This window comes from Argiope bruennichi, chromosome 11, assembly GCF_947563725.1.
Source record: "Argiope bruennichi chromosome 11, qqArgBrue1.1, whole genome shotgun sequence".
Classification (NCBI taxonomy): domain Eukaryota; kingdom Metazoa; phylum Arthropoda; class Arachnida; order Araneae; family Araneidae; genus Argiope; species Argiope bruennichi.
The window spans coordinates 23,842,569-23,857,796 of record NC_079161.1 but is presented as its reverse complement, the minus strand read 5'-3'; the positions used below and the strand labels follow the sequence as shown (position 1 = coordinate 23,857,796).

Genomic DNA, 15,228 nt, shown 5'->3' with positions numbered 1-15,228 from the left:
TAAATTTTTTAGATACATGAAACTTTAAAAATATTTGCATTATATCAATTTGTTTACTCATTGTATGTAATAAATAAAGAATATGCTATAATTTCTTTACTTATACAATTTAAATAACTTTATAAGTATATCAACGAATGAATTACTTACATAATTTATATGTTTTATTCACAGTTTTTTAATTACATAATTTTTTTTCCATATTTTTTATGCTAATTTTTGGAAATCATGAATTATATTCAAATTTCTCTGGTTTTATTTTTATCAGATTATTGAAAGTGTAAAATATGAAAAATATAACAAATCTGTTAAAAGACAAAATTTTAATATAATAATAAATTTATATAAAATTAATTATATGCATTATTATTAATTTGGTTATTAATACTTTTTATAAATATTAATCGATGCTAAAATGATGAATTACTAATAACCTTTTTGAAAAGATAAAATATTTCTTATAACCAAATATGCCAACAATTTATTTATTTATTCCCCTTAATCATCCTACAGATTCTTTGCAAATTTTTTAAATAAAATGTCTGCTCCAAGTTTTTTGAAACACGAATTAATGATAACATGATCTAATTATTCAAAAAATTATCTGTAATATAATAATCTCATATAAGATTTAAAAAATCATTTCAAAATATGACTGACAATAAACACCAGCTCACATCAATTGTGAGAATTAATTTTCAAAATATTTGTAATAAATTAAATGTCTATTAGTTTTCTAATATCTCAAGAAAGATATTTAGGATTCTTAAAAACGCAGGTGCAGCCAGTCATTCAACTTCCCATTCTGAAGAACAAATTTTTAACCGACCCCCAAACAGTTCTAATGTTGTTTAGGCTATGGCGGCTGCTATTGGCGGCGTATTGTCCCTGCACGTCATCATGAACAGAAAGCAAAGCAGGGGGGAAAGATTCCATAAAAGGCGGATCGTGAAGAACATGCGCTCTGCAGATCGTGCTTCGCCGCTGGGTGTAGGCGGGGCATCGCCAAATCGACCCGGGATACCAACCAATCAGGGAGCTCAGGTCTGTGACTTGGCGTCATCCGGCCTTGGCGATATGCGTGGAGCCAACTGAATGTGGATTAGTTCTTGTAGTGCTGTTCGTTGGTGGTGCGGTATGTTTACGTCGCTGCGAATTTCGACGCAGTGAGGATTTTTCGTGCCCAGCGGATAAAAATGTTCGGTTGCTATGGCGAGCTCTTGAGTGCCTAGCAGCATTCGACGTCGCACTTAGCGTTGGATTATTAATTTTTAAAAATGGGATTAAATTACTTGGATTCAGATTTTACTCAGAGGTAAATATTTTTATCCCTCCCCCCCCCCTAGAGTGCATTGTTCGGTGTATTTGGAATGCATTTAAAAATATATATATATATATATATATATTAGTTACATCAACGGAATGAAAGCTGATACGAATTTTCTGACCTATCTGTAATTTATTTTATTGAAAAAATCTGTTATTCATATTAAAATTCCGTATTGAGAAAAATCATCATCTATCGTGTGATGTTGATGGGACACGGAGTCTTTGAAGATGAGGAATTTCGGTGTCTTTAAGAATGTTGGATTCCGACGTTAGGCCTAAATCCAGCAGTAGTGAACTAGCTGATCGAATAACATGGAAGCGAAATGTTAACGAATTTTATCAATTTAATTGTTGATATTTTTTTATTTCTACGAACATTGATCTATTTATGGTTTGTTTGTGAAATTCTTATATATCCATAGTAAACAAAACGGTGGCTCTTTTTATAGTTTAATGGATTTAATCAGTTATTGAAATGTAATTAATATTTTTTTCTATTAATTATGTTCTAAAAATAAATTATAATAAATAATAATAAAATTTATTATGAATGTCTTTATCACTTTTTTTGTAATCAAAATTTTTTAATTTATATGAGAAAGGAGTATTATAAGTACTACATATTTAACTCTTTAATAATTTAGAATTTTTTTTTCTTTAAAAATATTTTTTTGATTTTGTATAGTGATAAATTTCTATTTCTTTTTTAGGTGAACTAATTAAAGGATTACTTAGTGCTGTGTGGATTACTTGAATTGCTTTAATGAAATCATCTCTATTGGATACCTGGTTCTAATTTATAAAATAATTGAAAAGCCCGGAAATTGTAAAAATTGTGCACAAACATATTTTCACTGGAATAGTTGTGGATTACCGATTGTGTGTTGTTTACGTATTGGAGAGTGTTACAATACATAGTGTTTACTTGGATTACATCATGTTTATAAAATCGGTTCTAAAGTGTGTGCTTTTATGATAAACGGATCAGGAATCAAAGCTCTTGCATATTTAAAGGAAGTATTATCGGATACATTTATTTACAGGTATGTTGTCATTTAAAAAAAAATTTTTTTTTGGATTATTTAGATTTGCGATATTGTTGTTTTATTAAGTGGTAATGAAAAGAAAATAATATAAACAATTTTGTCTTTTTTAAATTTAAAAATACATTAGTTTAATTTTCGTATTCTTTAGAAGATTTTAATAATTAGATCTCATTTATAAAATATAACGATATTTTCTTATTTTGAATTTCAGATAAATTATTAATTAATTTTGTAATTAAGTATTCGTGGAATCAATGTATGATATATAAGCCAATCAGCTTTTGGAAAATTTCCATATCTTTCGAATTTTTTCTAAATATTAATCTTATTTGAGACGTTGTCACAAATAATGAAACAAATAAATAAATAAATTCTGGGAGCATGTGCAGTGTTTACCAGTCAACTGAAATTGTGTTTGAGTGTTAAAATAACAATCCATAAATAGAAAAATATCTGCTTTTGAAATTCTCTATATTTTATTTTAATGACTTATGAACGAATTTATTATTTACTAATCTGAATGAATTTATTATTTATTAAATTGGTGTGAGGCTGCAGAGTTTTAATTCAGTTTTATCATGTTGTCAAGTGAGAATGACGGTTGTTAAACATCTCATAAATTGCTTTCTTTATACAACTCGAAAATTATATGATTTTAGTGATAGAGAATATGATTAGAGTAGTATATGATTTTGAAACCTTTGTTGTTTACATATAACTTTTTTAGAATCCCTAATCAAGAAATTTTTTGCAAGATTCTTTTAAAAATAAAATAATTATTAATAATTATAATGCACAGTTAAGATTTGTGCATACTTTCAATACTCATGGTCCATATTACAAACTACTCTATCTTTATTTGGTATTACATCAGATAATTAAAAATATACTTATGCATTTAAAAAAAATACCATTTATCACATCAAGCAATTGAAAAAGTTATGCATTAAGTAAATTACATTTATTTGAGAAAGCTTGATGTTTTTATATTTACAATCAGTTGTAATATTATAGTAACATTATTTCCTGGGAAGAATTTTTTAATACTGAAATAGGAGTCTGCAAAAACTAAGTTTAAAATTGAAATTTAGTATATATATATATATATATATATATAAATAATAATATTTCTATGTTTGAATTCCTTCCTTTTCCATAGAAGTGAGTATCTTCTTCTTTTGTACAGACAGGTTCGATTGCCTTTTCATATATTTATAATACCTTAAAAATAGGATGAACAGTGGTGCCATTTGAATTTTAAATCTTTGGCCAAACATAAAATAATATGCTTATTAAATAAAAAGATAAATAAATAAATATACCTTTAATAACAGAAGAGAACTTATACTATATATATTTTTTTAATTAGTAATAGGATCTAACCATCTGATTGACATTTGGGGGTGCTATTATCTGTGAATGTTTAAATTTAAATACCTGACAAAATTTGGTCTAATTTTTCTTCTAAATCATAATTTCTGCATTTTGTTTAATATTGACCAGCAACTTTATTATGTATATATATATATATATATATATCATTGGACTACAAGTATTTCATGTAACATAATGAGAACTACAAGCTAGTCATGAATGAATACTACAATATGTGTCAAAATAAATAAACAATGAAATCATTTTGATTGTAAAATGAGTATTGTTGTGAAGATATTTTTGTTGATGTAATGCTGAAATTATGTTTTTAAACAAGTCATATAGGCTGTTTACTTTTGATGCATCTTGAGATTGTCAAGCAGATAGCAGAATAAACCATCATACTTATCTATTTTGTTGTTGTTTACACCATTGATAAGATAAATGATTTCATGTTTATCTGACTGACCACCTTATGTATTTTAATCATAAATAAAAACCAATGATAGTTAAGCTTACTTTTGTACTAAGGTATAGATAAAAAATTGTTGAATAGGGATGCTAAAATTTATCTTAAATATTTATAAATAGAAAATTATATCTTTACCAATGAGGAATCAAACAATCATATATTGAAGTAATATGATTCTGTTATATAAAAACTTCTAGTTGATTTTTTTTTTCTTCCATTTTTGTAATTTAAGCATTTGTTTCGTGACTTTTTTGGAACTCGTTTATTATAAGGATTATTTGGAAATATAGTTTTCAGTTTAAATCAAGCTATTATCAGTGAAATATATTTTATTTAGAGGAAGTAGTTGTAAAAATCGGATTCATATATGTTTAGATTTTCTTTTTGCATATAATTTGTGGGTGCTTTTTTTTTTATTTGAAAGATTTTTTGATATTTTTCATAGAGAAATGTGAATTAACCTTTTAATTAGTACTGTATCTTAAAAGTTCCAAACTTGTTCATTTGGGGACAATTATTTTATTATTATTTAACATTAATTAGATTAATTATTCAACGTATTGCGTCTAGATGTAAAAGAATCATATGCATTTTAAAATATCAAGCAATGTTCATGGTAAGACAATGTTCAACTTTAAGACAAATTATGTTCACTTCTTTGAAAAATTTTAAAAATATTTAGCTATTTTCATATTAGAAATCATATAATGTTCAAAAAGTTTAATTTAAATAGGATTAAATAATTATTCATTTAAAAAAACAGTATGAGCAAAATTTTAATGTAAAATTGATTTATTTTCTCAATGTGAGGCATCAATCAATTTCAGTCTCAAGCAGAATAGAAAGCTTTGTGATTAATTAAATATATTTTTATTTTTGCTTTTGTTTAGTAAGAACATTTAAAATAAGTCAGGAAGTAAATAAATTGGTTGTCTTTTTAGAAACTTTGATTAACTTAACAAATAAATGAGATTTGCATAATCCTGCGAGTTGTCAAATCAACATTTTTTTTTAATATTCAGTTAAAAAGCATATATTTATATTATGTATTTAAAAAATTTCATGATTAAGTATTTTTTAGTTATCAGAGATTTAATTAAATGGAAGGTAGTTTGGTAATTCAATCTAAAAGCTGATTCTACAGATTTAGCCATTAGTTCAAAATAATTAGATGTTTTCTTGAAGATTTGCCAAATAGCATTTTAAACTTTAATTGCACTTTATTTCGTATTCTTTAATCATTAAATTTTTATTTTCCAGTTTCGGCAGTCACTTCAAAATTTTTTTTAGTGAAAGATATATGTTGGGGATTTTTCTTATCTAAAAATCATTGAAAAGTTTAACTCGCTTATAAATAATTGAACTCAAGATGCAAAAGCAAAATATTGTTTTCTTATTTCATCAAGCATGTCTATAAGAAAAGATTTTGCTTTCTTTATTTATTCATGCTATAATTAATGTTATTTTCTATTTGTATGGAATAGACTACTTAACTTAAAACTATGGATGAAAACCTAAAATAGAAATAAAATGTGAAAAAAAATCACAAAATTTTTTGCAATTTTTTTAGAAACTTTTAAAAATGTCGTTTTAAACAAATTAGTTAAATAAATAATCATAACACAAAAGATTTGATTAAATTTTTCTAAATGTTCTTAAATTTAATTTCTTTTATTAAATCTTATTGGTTACTTTTTTTTTTATTTATATTCCTATGTGGACATTATAGCAAAAACTTTCCGACGGAAATATGATTATAAGTATTTTGTTGTAGTTCTAGTATTAAATCACACTAGGAAATGTTTAAGAAATAAATATTTGTGTATATGTTATATTTTCATAATCTGAATTTATTCTGTAGGTTACATTTGTTATCTGCAAATTATATTTGGCGTTTATTTTTAAGTATGATAAAGAGTTTCATTCCTTTCTTGATATTTTTTATTTTGATAATAATCTTTAAATAATATACATGAAGTATAAAATTCTTTCCATTTTGTGTTCTAAATTTCAAATGTTGTGTTCTGGTGTTTCTAGTCTAATTTGATTGATAGGAACTATCGTTTTTGAAAATTTCAGTTAGTAATTGGTAATATTTCTTTTTTGTTAGAATGCAAAATACTCATTTATATTATGGAATTTTAATCTTTAACATACCATGTTGTGCATTTCTTTTCAATCTAATCAGCTTTATAAAGTTTTTGTATAAGGATAGATTAAAATTTCCCTGTCATAAATAAAGCCTTAATTTCTGACATGCAGAAGTTGATGTTATAAATGTATTGTAATAGTCTTATATCTCCAATTTTTCATAGTTTGGGAGTGAGGGATTATTTGAATCAAATAGTTTTTCTTTTGTTAATGATTATCTTGATTAGTGTTGAGTTTTCCCAGCTCTGATTGGTAGAAAGATTTTAACACATTTTGAAAAGGACATGATCGTCAAGGCCGTATTCCGATTTTGTTGGAAAATTTTGACAATAAGAGTGTAATTCTTTTCTCACATGTGCAAAAAAAATCTGTAAATATTTTAAGAATAGATATAATAATTTAATGTAATATGCATATAAATAATCTCTCTCTCTCTCTCTCTCTCTATATATATATATATATATATATATATATATATTAGTATTTATTTATTAACCATATAGAGCAATTGATTGCTTAAGAAAATGCTTAACTTTTTAGTATATTGATAATGATCACTAATGGCATAAGATTAAACCTAATATTTCCCAATGGCGTATAGTTAATATACAAAGATCACATATGAAATAATTTTGATTTATCCACATTCTAATAATAATTCTTTTTTAATCTCTTGAATTTGAGCTTCACTGTAACTTCCGATTCTTATTTTCCCACACTGAACTCTCCACTTATTAAGACCAAAAATGTTTTCTGTGTAAAATTTCTATTTTAAATCTATATATCAAAAACTTAACATGGTCTTTTATCATACTATTCAGATTATGCCAGTACTTGGTCATGGTTCTAACTAAGAACTTTCTAAATCTCTCTTAAAAATTGAAATTTTCATTTGTATATTAAGAAAAAGGATAAAAGTATAATTTCCAGGTAATCGAATCTGTTCTCCTTTCCCCCTCCCTTCCCCAAAAAGGCCATTTCATATATATGCATAAAAATTTAGACAAATTGGTAATATTTTTACATATATTTTTGTGTATGTTTCCTGAAATGTATAACTTGTAAAAGAGTACTTCTTAAAAGGTTTTTTTAAAAGCCTTTTAGTCTAGGAAATTATAATAAAGCATGAAAATTGCTGCATAAACTTCTATAATGGATGTTCACATCATTTTGTATCCAGTCCATTAACAATGATGTTAATTCCACATGTAAAGATGAGCTAGTGACTATTGAATTTATAAAAACTGATAGATTTTACAATGTTAACATATTAGAAGCAATTTGTTACTGTAATTAAGAAATGTATCATAGTTAGAATTGTACATTTTTTTTTTCAATATTTCAATCACTGTTTAATTTTATTTACAAATGTACTATCTGCCTCTGCTCAATTTTTCAGAAATAAATATTTTTTTAATAAAAAAATATATTTTCTAAAAAAAAAAAAAAAAAAAAAAAAACGTATTTTATAAATAAATTATTTTATATATCCATATAATAAGTATCCGTAAATAAGTATTTTATTAATCCGTATTTTATAAAGTAACGTGTGAGAAAGTTGTTATGAATTGTTTGTTCATAAATATTATTCAAAAATAAACATAACTGTGACATAATGTGTCATTCGAATATCTCCAAAACTTAATTATTAAAGCTTTTTTGTTATATGTACTGCATACGTAAAAGAATGCAGTGTATGAAAATGCACCTGATTTTTTAACTTGAAGAATGCTCTTAAATTTTTTGTTAGGGATGTATGAAAAATCGTATAAGTCAACCAGCACACACACAAATAATTAAATAAAAATAAATTAATTAAATATTAAAAATGTAGTTTTAACCATATTCTTTTAATTGCAGGATATAAATATTCTTTTATCAAAGTAGTTGTAATAATAGAAAGATTGTGTTTAGAAATTGTAATTTCATAGTGAAGCTATAAGAAAATAGTTTTTTTTTTAAGACCATCTTGAAAATTATTATTACTTTTTCTTTCCCAATTTTAAGGAAGAAAGAAATTGGCAACGATTCAACCATAATCAGAAATTTCAAATTGTATTCTAATTTTTCCAAACAAATAAAAATTTCATTTTTAGAAAATAACTATTGCGAACTTTTCTTTTCTCTCTCCCTTTGGAATGGTTGTGATATTTGCAAATATTTTGAAATTGGTTTCATTGAATACATCTGTTGTGAAAGTTTAAATACTTTTCAATGATTTATGACACTATTTGAAATTGTGGACTTTGAAGTTATATGTCCAAATTATCAGGAATTTTTGTTGATGCAGTCTGCAAATTTTAGGTCAAGCCTTCATCATTGGCTTTTAAATTGATTAGATCTAATGTTGTAGTATTAATGAAAGAAAAATCTAAACCTTATATGATGCAAAATTTAAAAAAAATAAAAAGAATTTGAGATTGAATGATTTGTACCAATATTTTCTTGTTTCATATTAATGCATTTTAATTATTAAATAGAATAGCCTTGTACATTTTATTATGATCCAGGTGCACTTAGAAGCATTTTGAAACAGAATTTAACAGCTAATTCTGTGTTCTATTTAGATGTGTGATTATTAGATGAATGGGGGAAAAAAAGAAAAAAAATTTATACAGTGTTAAATTTTATAAATGGAAATAATGCGAGAGTGAATTATTTTGAAACAGCATTTTCTTGTTTTATATTAATACACTTTATTGATTCAACAATTTTCCACGTTCTTTTTATAATCAGATGTAACTGAAAAGCATTTTCAAACAATGATAAAAAAAAATAATTCAACAAGACATGTAATAAGTTTTTATAATGTCATGTTTTCATAGAATGCTTAGAGAGATAAATTTAATAAGGAATTTATGACTAAGTATATACAAAAAAAAAATAAGTATGCACCTAATTCAGCAATCCCTTCTGTTTGCATTTTTCTCTTTGAATATTGCTATAATAAATTTTATTAACTGCATTAAGTTGAAACTTTGTTATATTGTTTTTCTTTGACATGCTAAATTGGAAATAGTTTTTTTTTTTGTGCTATTACAAAAATTTAGAAGCAATATTGTAGAAATAACAAAATTTGTTTTGAAATTAATGAGAGCTTAAGAAGTTTCCTTTACTCTAACAGAAATATAGGCTTGATTGTATAACATTTATGTTCATTCTTAATCCATTTATTTCTGTACCGAGTTTGCTTACCAGTTGCCATTTATTTCTGTAATGAGTTGCTAAGTTCATTCATTCATTGCAAATAAAAATTTGTTTTACGACACCAAGAAAATATTTGGTGTACATTGCAAGGGTTTCTGAAAGCTATTTAAAAGACCAAATGCAGATTATAAAATAATTTAAAACTTGATTCAGTTTTGTTACTTGTGCCGAATTCACTCTATTATAAAGATTAATATGCTGAAATTTAAAAGTGTGCTTTTTAAACCTGCACCATAAGTGATTATAACATTGCATAATAAACTGGTAGAAATCTCAAAATGGAATTATTAATTTAAATTTAAGTTAGTTCAAGTGTAAGTCCATAAAAAAAAAAAAAATTACTGTTAAGTGGTCTTTCCAACTGATGATCCTATTTTGTATAACACAAAAATGGGTCTGTTACTGTGAAGAAACCAGTGGAGTGATGACTATGCTTATATTATTAAAAGCTTCAAAAATTTACAAAAGAGCAGTTTCTGAAATATTACTTTTTTTTTATTTGTATTGATTTGATCTTTAGAGCATGAATTTATATTAGCAGGTGGCATATTTTAGTTGACTATAATCAGTGCTTTTGAGTTTATCATCCTTTTACTGAAAGTCTTATACTTAATTTAAGATGAATATGATTATGCTTTATATGGGTTATGTATAAATTATATGAACAAAATAAAAACATTGAAAAACAAATATAAAATAAAGCCAAAGCAATAATCTAGATATCTTCAGAAATTCTCTTATGGAACCAAAAATTTATTGCACTTCCAGCATTTATTCCCTCTTCCTTTTTATTATTCAGCCTAGTAGTGTTTGCATTACATTTTAAGAAGTAAGAATAAAATAATTATTCTATTTTAGAACCATTTATGAATATAAATTATTTTTATACTTCCATTTTTTTTAAAATAAATTTACATCAATTAAGTGATTACTAAATAAACACCATTCATTTCTCATTTTATTGGTCTGACCTAGTTAATCTTCCAAAGAATAATAATAATAAAAAAAATTTCAAAAAAAATTTGTGATGAAATAATAAAAATACAATTTTTTTGAAAATGGTAAAAAGACCTGAAAATACTCTTTTTCCAGATCCAATTCTTCCTTCTTTCTGGATCCAGTTTGACCTGGGAAATACCAACATGAGTCAGGCGTCCTATTTTTAGCCCCTTCACACTCCCAGGGCTTCCACCCTAGAAAAACATAGGACAGGGGAGAACTCATTAGAGGAGCCTCATCCTTTTATCTCCTCTCCCCTTCATCCCAGAGATCTCCTCCTCTAATCTCTGGAGCATCCCTTTAGCCCTGCAGCCAGGGTGTGGCAGCATGCTGAAAAGAACCATCAATGCATAATTTATCTGAAAATTTATTATTTATCTTAATTTTTTGAGATTATGTTTAAATTTGAAATAGCATGCCTAATTGTTGAGAAGTGGCCAGGGGGAGAGGTTTTTTGTCAGGATAATGTTGATTTGTATATTCATTGCTTGTAAGATTTGAAATAGTGTCCCAGTTTAATAACTATCTGAATTTTTTTTTTCCCTTAAAAAGGAGTTGAAGTTGTTTCAAAACCTTTTACATGCAATTAAGTGTTCTGATAATTTAATAAATTTACATAGTTTGACCTTTAATGTCTCATTATTTATTATTTAATAATAATCTTACATTTTCTTGGTTATCAAATGCAATTATATTTCAGTTTTTAGGGTTATATGAGAATGTAAATTCAACATAAACATGTAAGTTTCGGTTGGAATAGTATGTGTTGTAAATGATTTTTTTTAACTTAACAATTATTACATAAAAATATTTTAATATTTAAATAAAATATTTAAATAATTATAAAAATATTTTTAATATTTCACAAATTGTAAATAACGAAAATGTATTAGCTTGAATCTATTCTTTTTTTTAAAGTTAGGAAAAAACACTGTTAATTTTTTTAACATGTAAACAGTGAAATCACAGACATATGGTACAGTTTTTTGTGAAGAACTACTTTATAAGAACTCAACTCTCTAAATTTTGAAGTTTTACATGTAAATAAATAGCTAAACGTTATAAGTTTTACAGAAAAAAAAATAATTCTATCTGTGATTATGAATTTATACAAATTTAATATTTTCTTTTGTGAGATTTTTTTTTTTTTTTTCGTACAGATTGTGCTAGGTTTAGGAGGTTAAATATCAGTGGTGTAGCAAGCATAAATGGTATCTCGTTCATAATCACCCTCCCACGATTATTGGCGATATTAGCAATAAAGCAATAAAAAAAGTAACATACTAATGTTTTCTGCCTGCGGCTACCCCTAAAAGTAGGAGATGCATATGTCGTCTCCTCTTAGTAGTCTGCTTCATTACTACGCCATTCATAAATACCAACCATAAAAAGGAAAAGTTTTCAGTGGTGTGCTTTTTGGTTCCTTTCGCCGTGTCGCGGAATTTCTCTATTCGTGGGAGGAAAAGCGTGGGTGTGAGAGGGAGTACCAGGGTACATTCTGTCAATTTTCCTGATTCTGGCGTCGCCTAGCAACGGGAGACCCCTCCCCACCCTCGGGGCGCATGCGTTGTGGGCGGAATTCGGGCTTTTCTAATTCGATTTGGTCATGCATTTCCTTCGTTCTCTTCCCCTGCTCCCCAGAGCGTTTTTTCTTTCTTTTCGTGCATTCGCTCACTCTTTGGAAGTGCAGTTTATGAAATCCTGCCCTCTGATTGGTCGTCTAGGGCATGACGTGCACCCCTCGCCGCCTCATTAAATGCGCTGGCGCTGATGGAGGGTTTTGAGTGCATTCATGCATATGTGCGTGGTGGGGAGCTTGGGAGGCGAGGTGGGAAGGGGTACCAACTCACGAAAAGAATCTGTAAAGCAGGCTGGGTGAGGGTATTCTCCTCTCATGGCAAAAGATTTTCTATCCCCGCATTTCCGGTAACCCTCCCTCTTCTTTGCCTGTTCCCTTTTCTCTCCTGTGTATTTTAGACCGAGATTTTGATCCTTTTTTTTTTTTCGGGGAGGGGAGAGGTGAGTGAGAGAAACTTGAAAATTCCAAACGACTTTTTATTACAGTCGAATATTTGGAGTTGAATTTTGGCCGCCAGACTTGTGAATTGAAAGATAATGAGATGCAATCGTCTTTTTTTTTTACTTTCTGTGGTACCGGATTAGTGAATACTTCGGTTACGTAAAAACGATGTCGAATTTAACAGAAATGTACATTGTATTAGCATTTAGAGACTAACAAAGAACTGTTTGTAATTTGTTTTTAAAGAATGTGATCGTGGTTGTAATATATTCAGTTTAAATACCACCTTAAAATTAATTATTATTTTAGTCACTTGGAATTCAAATTTTATTTTTTATTAATTTCTAGAGTTACGCAGTGTTGTAACTTTTCTTCGGGTCTAATTTTTATTAGTTTAACTGTTTTTAAAGTAAAGCTATAGAATCTTCAAAATAATGCGTCTAAATTATAAATTATAGTAAAATCCCCTATCGTAGGTATGAAAATTCTAAATGCTTTCAAACGTCCTTTTTTGCATCGTCTTGTCTGAGGGGGGGGGGGTATGTTGACCGAGTTCTTCGACACAGTTAAAAAAAACAATTAAGTTTGTGTTTTTGTGTGTGTGTGTGTGTGTAATTATGAAGAATGTGTAAAACATTCATTTAAAGATCTGAAATCCTGTTATCATTTATTATTCATTACAAAAATATTTATCTAAATTATTTCTTACTATATTTCTTTTTGCATTAAATGAATATTACCTTTAAAAAATCAAAGATAAGTAATTTTTCTATAACGTATTAGATGGAAGGGAATGAATGAAACGATGAAATTGATTCCCCCCTTTTTATTGAAGTTTTTAGTATTAGAAAATGTATAGTTTTAGCCAAAAGTGGTTAATGACATATAATCATTATATTTCTCATTTTTAGAATAAAGCACTTTGATATATAGTGCAGTCGATTCTAGAACATTTCATTTAGCTAACTGAATGCGCGTGTTTTTAAGTCCTTGTATTTATTATTTTTAGGCTATTTTCATTATTTTGTCGTTGGCGACGACAGTTTTGTAGTTGATATATTTACAAAAAAAAAAAAAAAAAAAAAAAAAAAAGACGAATACAGATTAATTTTGAGTTTTGAATTACTACAAATTTGATACAAAGTATTACAAAATTTAAAGACTTTTATAGAGACAGTAAGTGATATAAAACTGTTTAATCTCCTTTGTAATTTTAATATTGCTGTACATATTTTGTCTGTGTATTCCTAAAATTAATTCAATACCTAGCAAGATAATGTTCTAAAACAAGAAATTTAGTTGTTCATTATGAAACAAAATAATGTGACGTCATAAAAGTTGTGTTTAATCATACAGAATTAGTCTGAAAATTAATTTTGTTCAGTTAATAAAACTAAAAAAAATATGGAATGTTTAAAATGGAATTAAATCTACGCTATTACACTTCATAAATAAGCTCTTTGTTGGTAAAGATTTTTTGATCTATTTTTTTGAGTGAAGGAAGTTGTATCCCTTTCTTATGCAAATGGTGTACCAACATACGGTATGCGAATTTATTAAAATTTCAGTGAGAAAAATTATAATATTTAAATAGAAAATCTTGCAAATCTGCCGTTACTTCTATAGAAATAGAAAATTTGTGTCGATTTGAATATTTTTGAAACGAAGCCAACAACAACATCTCCCCCCCCCCTTACCGAATTCCCCCTTTATTTCTGTTCCTCCGCCCTCAAACATTCATTCTCATAAAAATGTATGATGACTCTACTGCAAAAACATGAAAGCAACCATCCACTTCAGGGATTCACCATCTGTTTGCAAACTGGAAAATTGAATTTTTCATTAGGCGCTGTTTGGTACCGCTCTTCGTTTTCTAAAAAGAAGCCCCAAAATATTTGGAAAAGCAGCTCTCTTCAATGATCTCTGTAATACACCCGCGTCTGAATTTAGTGCTGGTGTGTGGTTGGCACCGTGTTTTGTTGGAAGAGGGAAACAGGGTGGTGTAGTATGTCCCTGGAGGGGGTGGGTGGATCGACGGCAAACTGCCGTTTGCAGTGAATTTCGAATTTATGAATGTAAATATTGAACTGGCGAGTTACCAGCCTATTCTACAAAGTGGCAGATATAAAAGTCCTTGTAAATTAGTAAGAGAGAAGTGGATTTAAAATTTTCTATACTCATGTGAGAGTTATAATATGATTTTTAGAAGCTAAATCTAATCCTTGTTTTCTTCGTTATACTGAGTTAAAAATAAAATTTTGAGTTAAGAAAAAGGAGTTACCTAAAATAACGGTTTAAAACGTGATTACTTGTATTTTGTTAAAATGATCGTCGTTTCAGTATTATGCTGTGATGATTCTTGTGTAGTAAATCCACGATTGATAATTCCGAGATTTTGTTAAAAAATGTGTATCAAAAATCACACGAACAATTTTTTTTTGTAAGAAAAAAGTCAATTAATAAGCATGAAAATGCAAAAAGTATAATTTATAAATTATTATATCTGTAGGCTACCCTGCTGTAACAGTTAAAAAGTATTATTTTCATTTTGGTTTGTACCCTTTTATCGCGTATTTTGTGGAGCTTATTATTTTTAATTTGTATTTGCGTTTCTTTGTATTTATTATAAG

General features: G+C 27.2%; 1 protein-coding gene across 1 annotated transcript in view; it reads left to right on the top strand.

Annotated features, from left to right (window-relative positions):
- Positions 1-1,097: 1,097 nt before the first annotated feature.
- The window catches only part of LOC129956963 (mucin-5AC-like), a 100,419-nt gene continuing 86,288 nt past the window's right edge, over positions 1,098-15,228 (top strand). The window contains exons 1-2 of the mRNA XM_056069028.1: positions 1,098-1,315; positions 2,040-2,372. The gene's annotated coding sequence lies outside the window, so the exon portion shown is untranslated. The remainder of the gene's footprint in view (positions 1,316-2,039; positions 2,373-15,228) is intronic.